The sequence below is a fragment of the Octodon degus genome, unplaced genomic scaffold (assembly GCF_000260255.1).
Source record: "Octodon degus isolate 3935 unplaced genomic scaffold, OctDeg1.0 scaffold00070, whole genome shotgun sequence".
Taxonomy (NCBI): domain Eukaryota; kingdom Metazoa; phylum Chordata; class Mammalia; order Rodentia; family Octodontidae; genus Octodon; species Octodon degus.
Genome location: NW_004524646.1, coordinates 2,159,966 through 2,175,593, shown reverse-complemented (window position 1 = coordinate 2,175,593; position 15,628 = coordinate 2,159,966). Strand labels below are relative to the sequence as shown.

Genomic DNA, 15,628 nt, shown 5'->3' with positions numbered 1-15,628 from the left:
GAAGGGGGAGGGGCCGGCAGAGGGGGAGAGGGAGGGGGAGGGGAAGACTGAGGCAGGACTGCAAGCTTGAATCCTACCTGGGAAACTTAGCCACTTAGTGAGCCCCTGTATGAAAATAAAACTCTCTAGTACCCACCCCACACACAAACGCAAAGAGACCCAAAGAGTGTGTCTGCCCCTTTTCTTCCTTTGCCTGAGGACATACGGGAGCTGCCATGAAAACTGAGTGCTCATCAGACACCAGCTATGCTGGTGCCTGATAGTGGACTTCCCGGCCTCCAGAGCAGCAAGTACGCTTCTGCTGTTTATGCAGTAAAGTACCCAGGCTAAGGTGCTCTCTTACAGCAGCCTAAATGGAATGGTAGGTCTGCTTGCAGACCCAGCTCAATTCTCTGCTATTTAGTGGTACCAGGGATTGAACTCAGGACTCTGCACTTGCCAGGCAGGTGTTTATTCTACTGAGCTATCTCCCCAGCCTTTTAATTCTCTGCTTTTAAGGCCATGTTTGTTTTTGAGATATGATTAAAGTGAGTGCACCATGATAATCCAGGCTCATCTCCCTATTCACAGGTCCCGCGGAATGAACATCTTCGAGGGTCTCTTACCTGGCCTCTCGTATTAGCATCGAGCACCACATTCTGTAGGCATGCAACTACTGACCAGCTACTTTAATGATGGAGAGCAAAGAAGTGCGCTGTAGGCTGAGCGCCCTGAGCTCGTGACACAATCCAGCGGTGCTGCTGCTCTGCTGGTGAGAAGGGATTCTATGTATAGAAATCTAATTATTTGCTGGGCAGAAAGCATGACAGTTTAGGATAATGAAAGCAACTGAGGTCTCTCTTTAGTATTTCAGTTCTACAGGATTTTCAGCCTTGGGTGAACATCAGAATCTCCAAGGAGCTTTTTTTAAAAAAAACTGATGCCAGGACCTCCACGGACCAATTAAGTCAGGGTCTCTGGAGGCTTTGCTATTTGTTAAAATGCGCTAGGCGATTCTAAAGTGCCCTGGGGGCAAGCGACATCATACCTGAGGACTTGCCAATCCTTCCCTTTTGCTAAGGGCTGGTCCATATGGCGCAGCCTCAACCCCCAGATCCTCAGACTGTGACTGCACTTGGTGACAGAGCCTGTAATGAGATGAGATCATTAGAAGTCACCCCAATCCAACTGCCTGGCAGCATTTAACAAGAGGAGATTGGGACGCAGAGCGGAGAGAGCTCGGGAAGGCACAGGGAGCTGGTGAGCGCCTCGGTGCCAAGGAGAGAGGCCTCGTGCCTGCTGACACCCTGTTCTCGGGGCTCCGGCCTCTGGAGATGCCAGGTGATAAACAGCTCTTGGTCAAGTCTCCCAGTCCGTGACGTTCTGTTACAGCCACTGTGGAAACACACGCAGATTTTAGACACCTGATGCGCTTTGCACTTTCTTATGTGTGTCAGTTTCCAGAACAGAATTTGCATTTTTATTTGTTTCCCCTGAGGCTTGCCACCCTGGTTTGACACAGCCAAAACAGTCAGAGCAACCACAGACGGAGGTTCGTGTCCCAGCTCCTCCACTAACTGGCTCTGTGATCTTGGCTAAGTCACTAAGCTGCAGCATTTTCATCTGAAAATATCACTGCCTCCCACGACGACTGCAGTAACATGAGATGGAGGAACGTATGTGATGGGAAATCTAGCTAGATCTTTCCATAGCCTGGCTGATTTTGATTTGGATAGGAGGGCTTACTAGGCCTATTTTGAATGACTGGATGGATGAATGGGTGGATGGGTGAATGAATAAATGAATGAATGGACCATCATAGAGCAAATTGTGCATAGTTTTTCTCTTGTCAGCTTAGTTGCAATTTTAAACCAGGCCTAATATTGATCTTTCTTAAATTATAGCGTCTCTCTCCTTTCATATTTGTTGAGTGCTTTTGGTCAGTTTGTGAATATCATGTTCTAAATGAAGCCAAAAGGGCCAGTGAGATAGCTCAGTGGACTAAATGCCTATTTGGACTGGGGTTTGATCCCTGGCACCACATACCATGCTGGCCCTGCCCCCAGGTGCACTGAGCCCGCCTCCAAGACCGGGTGAGGTGGTGTATGGCTGGGAAGGCTGAAAATAGGATCACTATGAGTCTGAGCTGTGTAGTAAGACCCTGTACTAAATATAGGGAAAAAAAAAAAGCCCAAGTATTTCATGTGATTCTTCATTTGTTTTGTCTTTTTTAATATTAATTTTATTGAGAAAGAAGTAGCAATGAGACAGTTTCAAAACAGGTTAGTAGAACAGTTACAATAATTAATACATTGCATATTGTTGTCTTTGTAATAGTTATTCATAGGACAAGATGCAGACATGATATCTTGTCTAAACACTATTAGTTCAAAACTTCTCATTGAACTAAGAGAAAGTAGCTGTATATCTATGTTATTTTGTATGTATGTGTGTGTATATATATATATATATATTTTTTTTAAACTACAAAATAGTCCTTCATATTTATTTATTTATGGTGGAACCGGGCATTGAACTCAGGCCCTTGTGCTTGCCAGGCAAGCGCTTATTCTACTGAGCCATCTCCCTGGCCCCTGGTCCTTCATTTATATCCCCCTTTTTTATTTACTTTTGTCAGAGATGGGCAATTCCATTGCCACTGATACATTGGAGGTTGTTTTGTCTTTTTGAGACAGGGTCTCACTATGCAGTTCGGGCAGGCCTTGAGCTCACTTTGCAGCCCTGGCTGGGCTTGATCTCTCAACGATCCTCTTATCTCTGCCTCCTGAGTGCTGGAATTACAGGCATGCATACCCAGATCACATACGGTTCTTATTGCTTTCTTTTGCAGGCACCAGGGAGCAAACTCAGGACCTTGAACTTGCCAGGCAGGTGCTTATGCAACTGAGCTATATCATCAGCCCTCACACATGATTCTTTTTTTATTTTCTTGTATTTTAGGGAAGGGTCTACAGGGTGTTCAGCGTCTCACTACTAGATCAGACTCATAGTGATCTGCCTGTTTACAGCCTCCCAAGAGCTGGGATTACAGGCGCACGCCACCACGCCCAGTTTTAATTGCTGTCTCAGTGTGCTCTGGGGGCAGGGTCAACCCAATAGGCCCAGGGATCGAACCCCGGCCCCGGTGCCTGCTTGCAGGCGCTTTAATCCACTGAGCTATTTGGCCAGCCCTGATTTTTTTTTTTAAAAAAAAAGAGTAAAATGATTTTGGCAAACAATGCCAAACTGTGGATGAAAAATCTTTAAAAGAATCATACCCTATTATTCAGAGATTTCATATTTTTACTCAATTCTGAAGGATTCTAAATACTTAAATAGCTTTATTTGTATGACAATTACTCATAACATGACACTGTCGTGTCCATGACAGCGAAAAAAAGTCAGCAGCAATCCAAATATCTACTAAGGGGGGTATCAAATAAACCATAGGCATGTTCCCCACAGACGATTATGGAACTACCAGACTTGTTAAAAATAATTAATTATGGTAGTCACTTAAGAAAAAGACACAAAACATATGTTAAAAACTCAGGGCTGGGATATTCTATATTTACATGGGAGAAAATGAAGAGTTAATATAAAACAACCAATAATAAATGACAGCAAAAGGACCCAGCGATCCATTTTGCTCAGGGGTTCAGTCATCCCACTGTCATGCATGTAAAAGATGCAGGGCTGTTTAGCTAATGACCCGGGGCTGGCACGGTCACATCCCTGCCCACAGTGTTTTCCTGGTGTGGATGTAAAACACATCCTAAGGAAATCCCAGCACTTAGGCAAGACGGGGCAGAGGCTGCCAAGTGCTGCTTCAGCAACTTCTCTCCCATCCCATTAAAAAAACATTGCCCTTAATTAATTTAACAGAAACTTGTCAATGAGTCAATATTTACATAAACCTGCAGTTCTGATAAGGCAGATATATTATTCTTATACAGTTCTGCATGCTCTACAGAGTAGCCTCCACCTCAATAGGGAGCCAGAAATCCCAGCATGGATGGGTTGTCTCTGTCACCCTCACTGTCGTGTCCAGCCCTTTAAGTCCCGTCACTGACAGGCTCCAAATGTCTCTCAGCTAGTCCAGTTCTCTCTATGGCTTATGCCACCACCACTACCACTCCTTACCAACTGCAATACCTCCCAAGTCAGGGTCTACCTGTGTCAGTCAGCCTTCTACCACTGTAATGCAATACCTTGGATGATCACCTTACAGAGAAGAAAAGTTTATTCTGGCTCACAGTTTGGGAGATTTCAGTCCACAAGCAGGCCATGACATGATCAGTCTCAATTGGTCCATGTCACTTGGGCCTATGGCGAAGTGCCACATCATGGTGGGAGCATATGGTTGTATTAAACCACTCAGCTTATGGTCAAGAAGCAAAAAGAGATGGAGACAGGGGTGGGATCACGTGATCCCCTTTAGGATGCAACGCAGGGGCCTACAGTCCTCCCCCTGAGCCCCACCTCTCAAATAGCTCCACCCTGGAATCTAAGCCTTGGGCCTCTGGGAACATTTAAAATCCAAACTCTGAAGCTGGGCACAGTGGCACATGCCTGCAATCCCAACACTCAGAGAAGACCAAGCAGGAAGATCATCGTGAGCTTGCGGCCAGCCAGGGCTACATGGTGAGTTTAAGGCCGACTTGAACTACATAATGAGACTCGGTCTCAAGAAAATAAAGGAAAAAAAAAAAAAATCAAAGCCAAACTCTAGCATTGTCATTCCCTCTCAGTGCATCTTTCTCGTCTTCCATACTAATAACGCTTCCTAAAGGAGCTGGGCACATGGCCACTCAGAACAAAACTAATTTCCTAGTTTTCTTGCAGCTTGATGTGACTAAAAGATGAGACAACTGTGAGGTGACAGGCGCCTTCCTTGTCCCCTCCTGCTTTCCTGAATGCTGGAATGAGGACACGGCAGTCATGGCTCCCCGTTCTTTTAATTCATCAGTTATTCATTTATTTTTTTATGTATTTAGTACGGGGTCTCCTGGGTCTCCAGGATCTCACTACGTAGATTGGACTCATACTGATCCTTCTGTTTTCAGCCTCCCAAGTGCTAGAATTACAGGCATGCGCCACTGTGCACAGTCTCAATCACCATCTCAGTGTGCCCACACCAAGGATGGAACCCCGGTCCCTGCACCTGCCTAAGCAGGTGCTTCAGTCTGCTGAGCTATCTGGCCAGCCCAATTATTTGTTTATTTTAGAAAAATTTTTAAAAATCATTTTATTTATTTATTTGTAGTAGGGTCTTGCTATGCAGTTCAGATTCGTAGCGATCCTCCTGTCTCAACCTCCCCACTGCTGGGGTTACAGGCATGCACCACCACACCTGGTTGCAGTGGCTGGCTTGGCATAGGGCTGGTACAACACGTGGTACCAGGGATTGAACCCAGGTCCTTGTGCTTGCCAGGCAGGCAGTTAGACTGCTGAGTTATCTCCCCGGCCCCATCGATTATTTATTTAAATAACTATTATTTTAAATTTTTAAAAATCATAATTGTATTGTATTTATGGAGTGCAATATTTATTTAGCCAATATGGAAGAATTCAATCACATTGATGAACATGTCACCTCCTTTCACTGTTGTTTTTGGAGTGATACATTTGAAACTTACTGTGAATCTGAAATATATTTTTTATGCCAAATGTATTCCTCCTATTTTGCTGAAACTTTGTATCCTTTGATCAGCACCTCCTTCTAGGGTCCTCACTCACCAGGACAACGTCAGTGTACTACCAGTGGACAGGCTCCTAGATCCGACTCCTACTGCTGCTGCAGCAAACTGGCACGGCTTGAAACAGCTTAGGAGGCCACATATTCATTTTTCTGTACCTCTGGAGGTTACAAATCCAAAAACATTTTACAGAACTACAGTCAGAGGCCAATTTTTCTAGAGGACCTGAGGGGTAAATTTTTTGTCTTTTTGGCCTCTACACCTGCGATCCTTGACTTGGCTTCAGGTCCCTGTCTCTATCCTCAAAGCCAGCAATAAAGCTGAGCGTGGGTCACTTGCCCACTTTGGAAGGTGGAGGCAGGAGGATGGCAAGCTTGAGTCCAGCCAGAACAATTCAGAAATTTAGCAAAGGTATGTCTCATAACTAAAAAAAAAAAAAAATTAAAGAGGGTTGGTAAGGTGGCTTACGGTGAAGGCCTTGGGTTCTATCCTCAGTGCCTGCCTGGCAAGTGCAAGACAAGGTCTTGCTATGTAATCTAGAATCGTGGTCACCAGAATAATCCAGGACCATCTCCCCATTTCAAGGTTCTCAACATCATCCCATCTGCGTGGCCCTTATTCTGTGGTAAGCAACATTCAAATGTTCTGGAGATTAGGAGGTAGACATAGACAGCATCAACTTGCCTAACACAGTCATTAAATATAATTTTCCATCAAAATGCCTATGTGATTTTTGGCATACAACACAGCGGGCATTCAAAGAATCAAGTGTATTATTAAAGGAAATTCCCTCCCAGTTTCATATGCCTCCTTATCTAAACAAGGCTTTCTGTGCTTACCCTGAAATAAAAAATGGGAGTAAAATTTATTCTAAACTCAATTCTTAAGCCAGGTGTGGTGGTGCATACCTGTAATTCTAGTACCCAGGAGGCTGAGGCAGGATAATTTTTGTGAATTTGAGGCCAGCCTGGATTACATAGCAAGACCTTGTCTTAAAAAAAAAAACCCTCAACTTTTTATAGCAATAAGTAATATTCAATTTTTGATTCATTAACTAGGAAAATTATGAAATTCCACTCACTTTATTCAGAAGTGTATTTCTAATAAAATTTCATTTTCATGAGTATTTATTCAATAAAATTAAATATTCTGTGCTTCTGATCAATTGTTTAATATTAATCAATGAGAAATAACCTGATTAGAAACAATTTTTAAATTTGAGCATTTTTCTCACAGGGAACATATTTTAGTTTAAATTTTATTTATATTTTTGTTGGAGCAAAATGGTGATCAAGAACCTAAGTATGAAATATACTCAAGCATAAATCTCTGAGGAGATGGAATGACACACAGGCTCCAAAAGAAAATGGAACAATGTAAAATTTCTTACCACTAATATATTTATTCACATATTTTAAACATGGGCAGTGTTTGCTGGGTATCAAATTATTGAATTGCTGTTCATATTCATTGGCTATATTTGAGAGAAAGAACAGTTTTATTCCTGATACTAGGGATTGAACTAAGCTACATCTCTGGTCCATTTTTATTTTTTATTCTGAGACAGGCTTTCGCTAAGTCCCTAAGCGACTCAACCTGGCTTGAATGTGTGATCCTGCCTCAGCTTCCCCAAGTGCTGGGATGTCAGGCATATGCCACTATACCTAGACAACAGCTTCTTCTTCTTCTTTTCTACTTCTTCTTCTTCTCTTCTTCTTCTTCTTCTTCTTCTTCTTCTTCTTCTTCTTCTTCTTCTTCTTCTTCATCGCTAGCAGTTTTGTTTTAAATATTATTCTATTGTATCTAAAAATCTCTCTGTCAGCTATTTACATTCACGATGAAATTCTAGATGGCAATGTAAAAAGCTGAAGTTTAAAAAAATTCCTTAAAAAGATATAGGAACAAAACACATGACAACTGCTTATGAGGCAGGATGGTCCGGGCGCCACATCCTGTCAGGCCCCTCAGGACAAGCTGTTGAAGCCCAGTGCCAGAGGGTTTCCTTGAGGTAACTCTACGGCCACGTCTGCTTCACCAGAACCAGAAGAAAAGTGCCAGACCCGGCTATGCCTGTTGGTACTCATTCCTGTCCCTTCTGTGCCCAGCAGGAGCTCTCTGCCCGCAGCTCACCGGGCCCAAGATCTTCAGACTGGTTGCCCAAGTGGAGTGCTGCTGGGGCCAAGAGGCCTCTTGGGACTCCATGCTGAGTCCTGACTAGAGTGCACTGGACCCAATATGGATATTGCCAGCTGTACCAGAAAAACAAAGCCAGACTCCAGCTCCTTAGAACACACAGCACATTAGGAAACAGCTTTCATTCTATATATTGCTTCCAGTAAATACAAAGTACCTAAAACTCAAAAGAAATTCTTGGAGGGGATCACTTGGTCATCTCCATTGGAATGCGCGCTCGGGCGTGTGTGCGCGCGCACACACACGTGAACTACGAAAGACAAATGACCCAATTGAATAAAGACAGGCAAAAGATTTGAATAGATATTTTTCCAAAGAAGATGTACAAGTGGGGCTTAAGCCCACAGGTTCAGCATCATTTGTTACTGGGGAAATGCAAAAGTGAAAACACAATGGGATACTGGTCCATATCTGACCCCAGAATGGCTCTAGTTTTTAATAAATGAAAAAGTGTTGGCTGGGATGTGGAGAAATTTGAACTCTTGTATGTTCTGGTAGGATGGAAAATGTTCTACAGAACAGTATGTCAGTTCCTCAGAAAGTTAAACATAGGGTGGTCATGTGATCCATCAATTCTATTTTTAGATATATACTCCTACATATAAAATATATATATATATATATATATATATATATATATATATATATACACACACACACACACACACACACACATACACACATTTAATATATCTAGTTCAGGGCCTACAGGATCTCACTACACAGACTGGACTCAGTGATCCTCCAGTTTTCAGCCTCCCAAGCTCTGGAATTACAGATGTGCACCACCACGCCCAGTCTCAATAGCCCTTTCAGCACACCCCAGGGGCAGGACTGGCATGGGGATTGAACCCTGGTCGCTGTGCCTGCCTAAGCAGGTGCTTTAGTCCTCTGAGCTATCTGGATGGCCCTTAGATATATACCCCAAAATATCTTTTTTCTTTGAAGATACCCCAAAATATTGAGGGTGAGATTTCCTATATGTATACAGGAATGTATGTAGCACATTACTCACAATAGCCAAAAGGTGAAACCTCACGTCCATCAGAGGTAAGGCGCTGACACCTCCTATGATGTACTCAAGCCCAGAAAGCATTATGTGAAGTGCAAGAAGTCAGAAATCAAAGGCCACATGCCATCTAATGCCATTCATAAGAAATATCTAGGGCAGGCAAACCCCTAGAAACAGAGGGATTCAGCTACTGGGGGCCTGAGCGGAATGGCACACGGGAAACGCTGCTTCAGGGGCAGGGCTTTCTTCTGGGATGATGAGAATGGCTTCAAACTAGAAAGAAGCGATGGTCACACAATATTTAAGTGTACTTAGTACAATTTAGTTGTATATTTCAAACGATTAATTTATGTATGTGAATTTCACCTACTGGTTGTTTTTTTTGCGGAACCGGGGATGGAACTCAGGTCCTTGTCTTTGCCAGGCAAGCGCTTACTCTACTAAGCCATCTCCCCAGCCCCTCACCTACTGTTTTTAAGAAGTAAAATCTCCATGTGGAAGAAAACTTAAGGCCATTTGCTTATAACTCCTTATGGGGGGTTTGCTGAGGGGCTCCTTGGTTGGGCATAGCTCCATGCAGTGGGGGGAGGCAGTGTTGAATTTCTAACAGATCTTGGGGACAGTACAAACACAAAGAACGTGCTGCCTGCCGGGTGACAATGAGCGGCCGAATGCCATTGGGTTGTTGTTTCTTTTTTGAACAATGCAGGGTGAGCTCACCCAGCAGGAACATGCTGCTCAGGGACTGCTTGTGGCTTCACGGCAGGCCCTGATGCATTTGGGCCAACAGGGCCCGTGGAATTTCCTCTCCAGGAGTGACAGCGAGCCGCGGAAAGTCCCAATCACACCTCATGCTGGCTTTTGCCCCATAATGCCAAGAATATTTGTGGGCAGAGCAAATGGTCAAATATTCAGTGACTTAGTGACGCCTCTTCTGAGAGAGGCCGGACTTAAAAGCAGGCTTTAAAAAAGCTTAGGAGGCTACTGACTGGGAAGAGGAGCAGGGGTGCCTTTGAGGGTTCTATATTTTGATCTGAGCAGTGACTACCTGGATACAATACATGTCAAGAGTGCAAACAGTACGTGTAAAAAATCACCAAGCTGTACACCTGAGAGTTCCATATTGGCTGCATGTCATATCTCAATAAAGCTTTTTTGGAAGGCAGACATGACATAATATAGTTAGAAGGCAGACACAGCACCTCTACTTGGAATCCTTTCCTTTAATGGAAAAAGGAAAGCAAGCAAAGAAGCTTCTAGAACAGGTCAAGCATAGTATCAGACCAAGACCCATTCTTCAGGATAAGCTGGGCATGAATAAACGGGCCCATTACAGTGCTGGCTCTTAATTCTCACTGGCCGACCACCACCTGAAGAGCTTTCAGTAAATATCCATGCCTGGCACCACCTGTGGAGACTCTAATTTGATTGGTCTGGGCATAGAAGGGCATTCTGGGCTCCCAGGTGATGCTTATTGTGGAGGACAAACTATGACCACACCCCAATCAGCCTGCTGTCTGTTTTAGAGCAGTGTTTTTGAATCACAGCCACCCACGTTTGTGTAAGTAAGTCCCTGGCTGCTTTCAGGGACAATGGTGAGGTTGAGCACTTGCAACAGGCATCATGGGGTCTGCAGGTCGCACAAAAGTCAGCCCACAGCTGGGTCCCAGCAGGGCTGCACACCTGCACCACCTGGGGAGGACATGAACCATGCAAAGAAATGGTGAGTACCACGTGAAGCCTGCTAGCTCCTGCTCTCCAGGAATGATGCTCAGGCGTGACTTCATGCAAGACCCACAGGAGCTTTTTTTTTTTTTTTTTAAATCATTTATTTACCTATCTATCTATTTACTTATTTATTTAGTACAGGGTCTCACTATGCAGCTCAGACTCCCTAGTCATCCTCCTGTCTCAGCCTCCCCAGTGCTGGGATTACGGGTGTATGCCACCACGCCCCATTTTGGTGGCCGGTGTGGCACACCTGGGGTTCTGGGGCTTGGCACGGCATGTGGTGCCAGGGATTGAAACCGTGTCCTTGCACTTGCCACGCAGGTGCTCAGGCTGCTGAGCTATCTCCCCAGCCCACAGGACCTTTTCTTGAGGAAGCCCTAGTTCTGACCCAGTGCACTTGATGATTTGTGATGATACAGTCTCCAGAGGAGCCCAGGATTAAGCAAAATGAGATCAAGCATCTGTTCCGTGCCCCTCATTCATATGCTCCCCCCACCCCCCATTACAGGTGTCACTACACAGCTCAGACTTGTAGTGATCTTGTTTTCAGCCTCCCCAGTGCTGGGATTACAGGCTCGCGCCACCACCCAATTCAGTGGTCCCCAGGATTAAACTGCGGTCCCTGCTCTTGCCTAAGCTTGCCCCAGCAGGCACTTTAGTCTGCTGAGCCATCTGGCCCCCGGGCTTCTGTTTCTAGAGTTGGAATCTCATCCTCACACTCCAGGATGACACACAGCAGTTTCTAGAGGAAAAGGAGCTGGCCTGGAGGTGGACAAAACACGAACTAGAATCTGCGCGCAGGGGGTGGAGCAGAGTCCAACCATACACACCTGCAGGTGGCCGTGTTGGAACGGGCGCCTCTGTGGCCCCACACGTAGGATGGCTGCTGTGATTCAGATAGACCTCGGACTTGGAGTCACAGACAGGTTGGCACAGGGTTCTCACACCTGGATCCACAGCAGAACCACTTGGGGAGGTTTTCAGATTCCTGAAGACCCAGTCATGCCCCTGGACACTTAAATCAGAGTCTGTAATGGGGGCAGCAATGGCATCAGCAGTTGTTAAATCTCTGGTGACTGCAATGTTCGGCTGAGTTTGAGCAACCTGGTCTACACATGGGGGGTACAAGGAAGAAGGCTGGTGGAAAGGTGAGTGAAAGCTGTCTAGAAAAGGGGTGGAGAGATGCCAGGGCAGGTTGGCAGCTGCAGGGACACAGAATCCACAAAGGGGTTTTGAAGGGCGGGTGCAGCAACAGGTGCAATCTTCTCAAAATAAAATGTGAATGAGCTGGTACACGCATCTGGGCCATGGGCAGTGAGCTGCAGTACCCGGCGGAGAGCAGTGGAGATGGTTTATTTTTCCTTGATCCATGGCATTTTGAGGCCATCCTCTTTTAAGGAATAATTATTTATTTATTTGTATTTTAGAACAGGGTCTACAGAGTCTCACAGCATAGATCAGACTCGTAGTGATCCTCCTGTTTATAGCCTCCCAAGTGGTGGGATTACAGGTGTGTGCTACCATGCCCAGTCTCAATTGCCTTCTCAATATGCCCTGTGGGTGGGACCGGCACTGCAGGCCCAGGGATCAAACTCCCAGCCCCTGCATCCTCCTAAGCAGGTGCTTTAATCCGCTGAGCTATTTGGCCAGCCCAGGAAAAATTTTTAGACTTATTGAAAAATTGCGAAGATAATGCAGAAAGCTCCCAGATAGAGCTGATGTGGTGGTGCTTGCCTGTAATCCAGCACTTGGGAGGCTGAGGCAGGAGGATAGGAACTTCAAGGCCAGCTTGAGCTACAGAGACATTGTCTGTCTGTCTCACAAAAAAATGTTCCCAGATTCCCCAGCCCTAGTTTCCACTAATGTTAACATTTAAAGTGGTACCATGCTTTACAAACTCAGTTCTTTCATGACTTATGATTCTGGTTGAAAACCAAACCAGACTAGAGCTGAATCAAATTTCCCCACAAGCTAAATGTTATGGCCTGTGTCCAGGTGTCCCTGCAAAGCCTCATGCTGTCACTGGGGCAGGCTTCTAAAGCTTGTGATTAATTCATGATCCAGGGCTGGGATTATGGGTGTGAGTGCTACACCCACCTAGGGGTGGGTAATCTGCATACAGCGGAAGGAAGGGAGAGAGGCTTGCTAGCTGCTGCAGCTGCTGCTCCTCCCTTTGCTCTTTGCTGTTTTCCACCACCATAAACGGCTGCCCTCTGCCATGTGCCAATCTGCCTTAGAACCAGCCAAATATGGACTGAAACTTCCACATACTGTGAGCTAAATAAACCTTTGCTTCCTTACATTTGAATATTGGATATTTTGTCCCAACAATGAGAGAAAAGTAACTGAGACAGTCAACATTAAACCTAACTAAAGAATTTGATTCAGTTCTCATCCAGTTCAGTTTGCAACCAGAATGGTGGAAGGGATGAAGGCACCACTGTTCATTACATGGCACATCTGCCCAAGCTGAGAACGCCCAACATCGTTGCAGTAAGACCTACAGAACTCCAGGCCTCATTTGATTTCACCAGTCTGTCTTCCGATCCAGAATCCAGCCCATGGCAATGCATTGTTTAGGTATGTGTTACGTGTATTAGCCATTTTTTTAAAAATTTTTTTTTATTTTTTATTTATTTGAGAGAGAGAGAAAGAGAGAGAGAGAGAGAGAGAGAGAGAGAGAGAGAGAGTGGTGTGTGTGTGTGGCCAGCTCAGCCCACCAGGGGGCGGGGCTGGCTGGCATGTGGTGCTGGGGGATTGAACTGCAGTCCCTGTGCTTTGCCAAGCTTGTTCTAAGTAGGTGCCTTAGACCACTGAGCCATCTCTCCAGCCCCTGTATTAGCCATTTTTGAACATTCTGATTGACCCAAATGATGCTTTGAACTTGAACATATTTTGTCCTTATGCATATGGATTTATGGATTTTCTTTTGAATTTTACAAACATTGGAGAAATTTCATTGAAAAAGCATTCTATCAATGAATCTCATTATAGACTAACTTTTTGGATAATTTCTCTATGTAGGTATATTATGACCATTTTTCTCAGTTAAAAATTCTTATCAACTGAGATACCATCTCACCCCAGAAAGAATGGCTATCGTAAAGAAATCACCCAACAACAAATGTTGGAGAGGCTATGGGGGAAAAGGAACCCTTCTCCACTGCTGGTAGGAATGTAGACTGGTACAACCATTATGGAAATCAGTGTGGAGACTCCTTAAAAAACTAGGACTGGAAATCCCATTCAAACCAGCTATCCCCCTACTGGGAGTTTTCTCAGAGGAACTGAAATCTCAGATACACATATAATAGTTATATATGTGTATCTATGTTTATAGCAGCACAATTTGTGATAGCCAAATCTTGGAAACAACCAAGATGCCCATCATCTGAGGAATGGATGAAAAAGATGTGGTACTTTTATACAGTGGAGTACTATTCAGCTATAAAGAATGATAAACTTGAAGCCTTTATATATAAGTGGGTGTTACTTGAAGATATACTCATAAGTGAAATAAACCAGACTCACATGTGTAAATATCATATAGTCTCCCTAGTATAAGAACTCAAAGGAAGAAATAAAAATAGAAAGGCATAACACAATTAAAAGGAAAGTGAGAACCTGAGGATTAGACAATGAAGAGAAGGCGAGGAGAAAAGCTAGGAAACATGACAGGGGCAAAGTCATACATTTATTTATATGCACAAGTTGGGAAAGGCAATGGTCCTGAGAATCTTCAGCATGTTTTTGAAACTAGCAGTTAATAGGTAGGATTCTCATCCTGACTAACTATGCAGATACCTGTGAATTAAGCAACTGTACTGAAGAAAGCAATGTGTAATGTTAGAGTCATGCTTAGAATGCCTGTCATTCTAGTCTTCTAATTACATACTGATTGTCATGACATACCAATTACTGCCATACTGTCTCTCAAGTAAATGTTTGTTTTTAAAAAAGGGTAATAAGTGAATTAAAGGGACAGAAAAAAATAATGTCACAGGATTGTCCTGCTACAAGGCTGTATATTGTTAGATTTCTAAATTTCCGTGTAAAAATATGTAAATGCTTATTCTTATGTTTTTAAATATTTTTTAATTTTTTAATCTTTTTTCTTCATATTCTGGAGTGACTCAAAGTTTAACATATCAATACCTGATGGAAAATACCTGTTCCATGTTATGTCAAAGATGTTTGATACCCCGACAGACAGTGAGGTTAAGCTCAACTGCCTATGTTGTAGGGCAACAGTAATAAGCCTCTCTTCTGGACAGTTAACAACCTAGGTTTGCAGACCAAAAATTATAGAAAAAGAAGGGCTGCAAGACAGCCAACATTTTGGTCCTAGCCTTTCAAGGTCAGTGAGGACTCAGGACATAGGAGAACCTGTACTGTAACATCATGTAACTTAGTTGTGTCCCAGATTTTCTGATAGAGACTTTGGGGCCACAGAGAAAAATGAACAATGATGTAGAGTGTGCTTAAGGAGAGTCACATGGGGAGAAAACATTCTCTCAGGCTTTCTCAGAGAGCAAATTGGTCAAGCAATGGCCATGACTCATCCACATGGCTGACACCGAGAAATGATCTACCAACTGTGGTACAGGGTTTCAGGTTAAATCCTGAGGGGACTTGACTGACCTTATCATATACAAAAACTACATTTCTTGTTATATAGGTCTTGCTTTATCTTGGTCTTAACTATCCAGCAGAAAAGTATGAAAACAAAGTATAAAAAGTAAAGCCATATTAATATGCTGAGCTGTAAAAGGCTCAAGTCAAGAACTTTGAACCTTGTCAGTCTTATGGCAAACCTACTACTATTATGGACTATTGGACTATATTGGGATATTTTGCTGAATTCATGCACCTACAGTATTTAAACAACAATGGAATGCCCTTTTCTGACCAAAAATTAACCAAAAAAATGGGATAGAAATGAACGACCATTTTGTATCTGTGTACTAAAAATATTTAGGATAGATATACAGCTACTTTCTCTTAATCCAATGAA

General features: G+C 43.8%; 1 protein-coding gene across 1 annotated transcript in view; it reads right to left on the bottom strand.

The window, feature by feature from the left end:
• Window positions 1-15,628, bottom strand: part of Kcnk13 (potassium two pore domain channel subfamily K member 13) — a 183,975-nt gene that overhangs the window by 123,875 nt on the left and 44,472 nt on the right. The gene's annotated exons all lie outside the window — the stretch shown is intronic.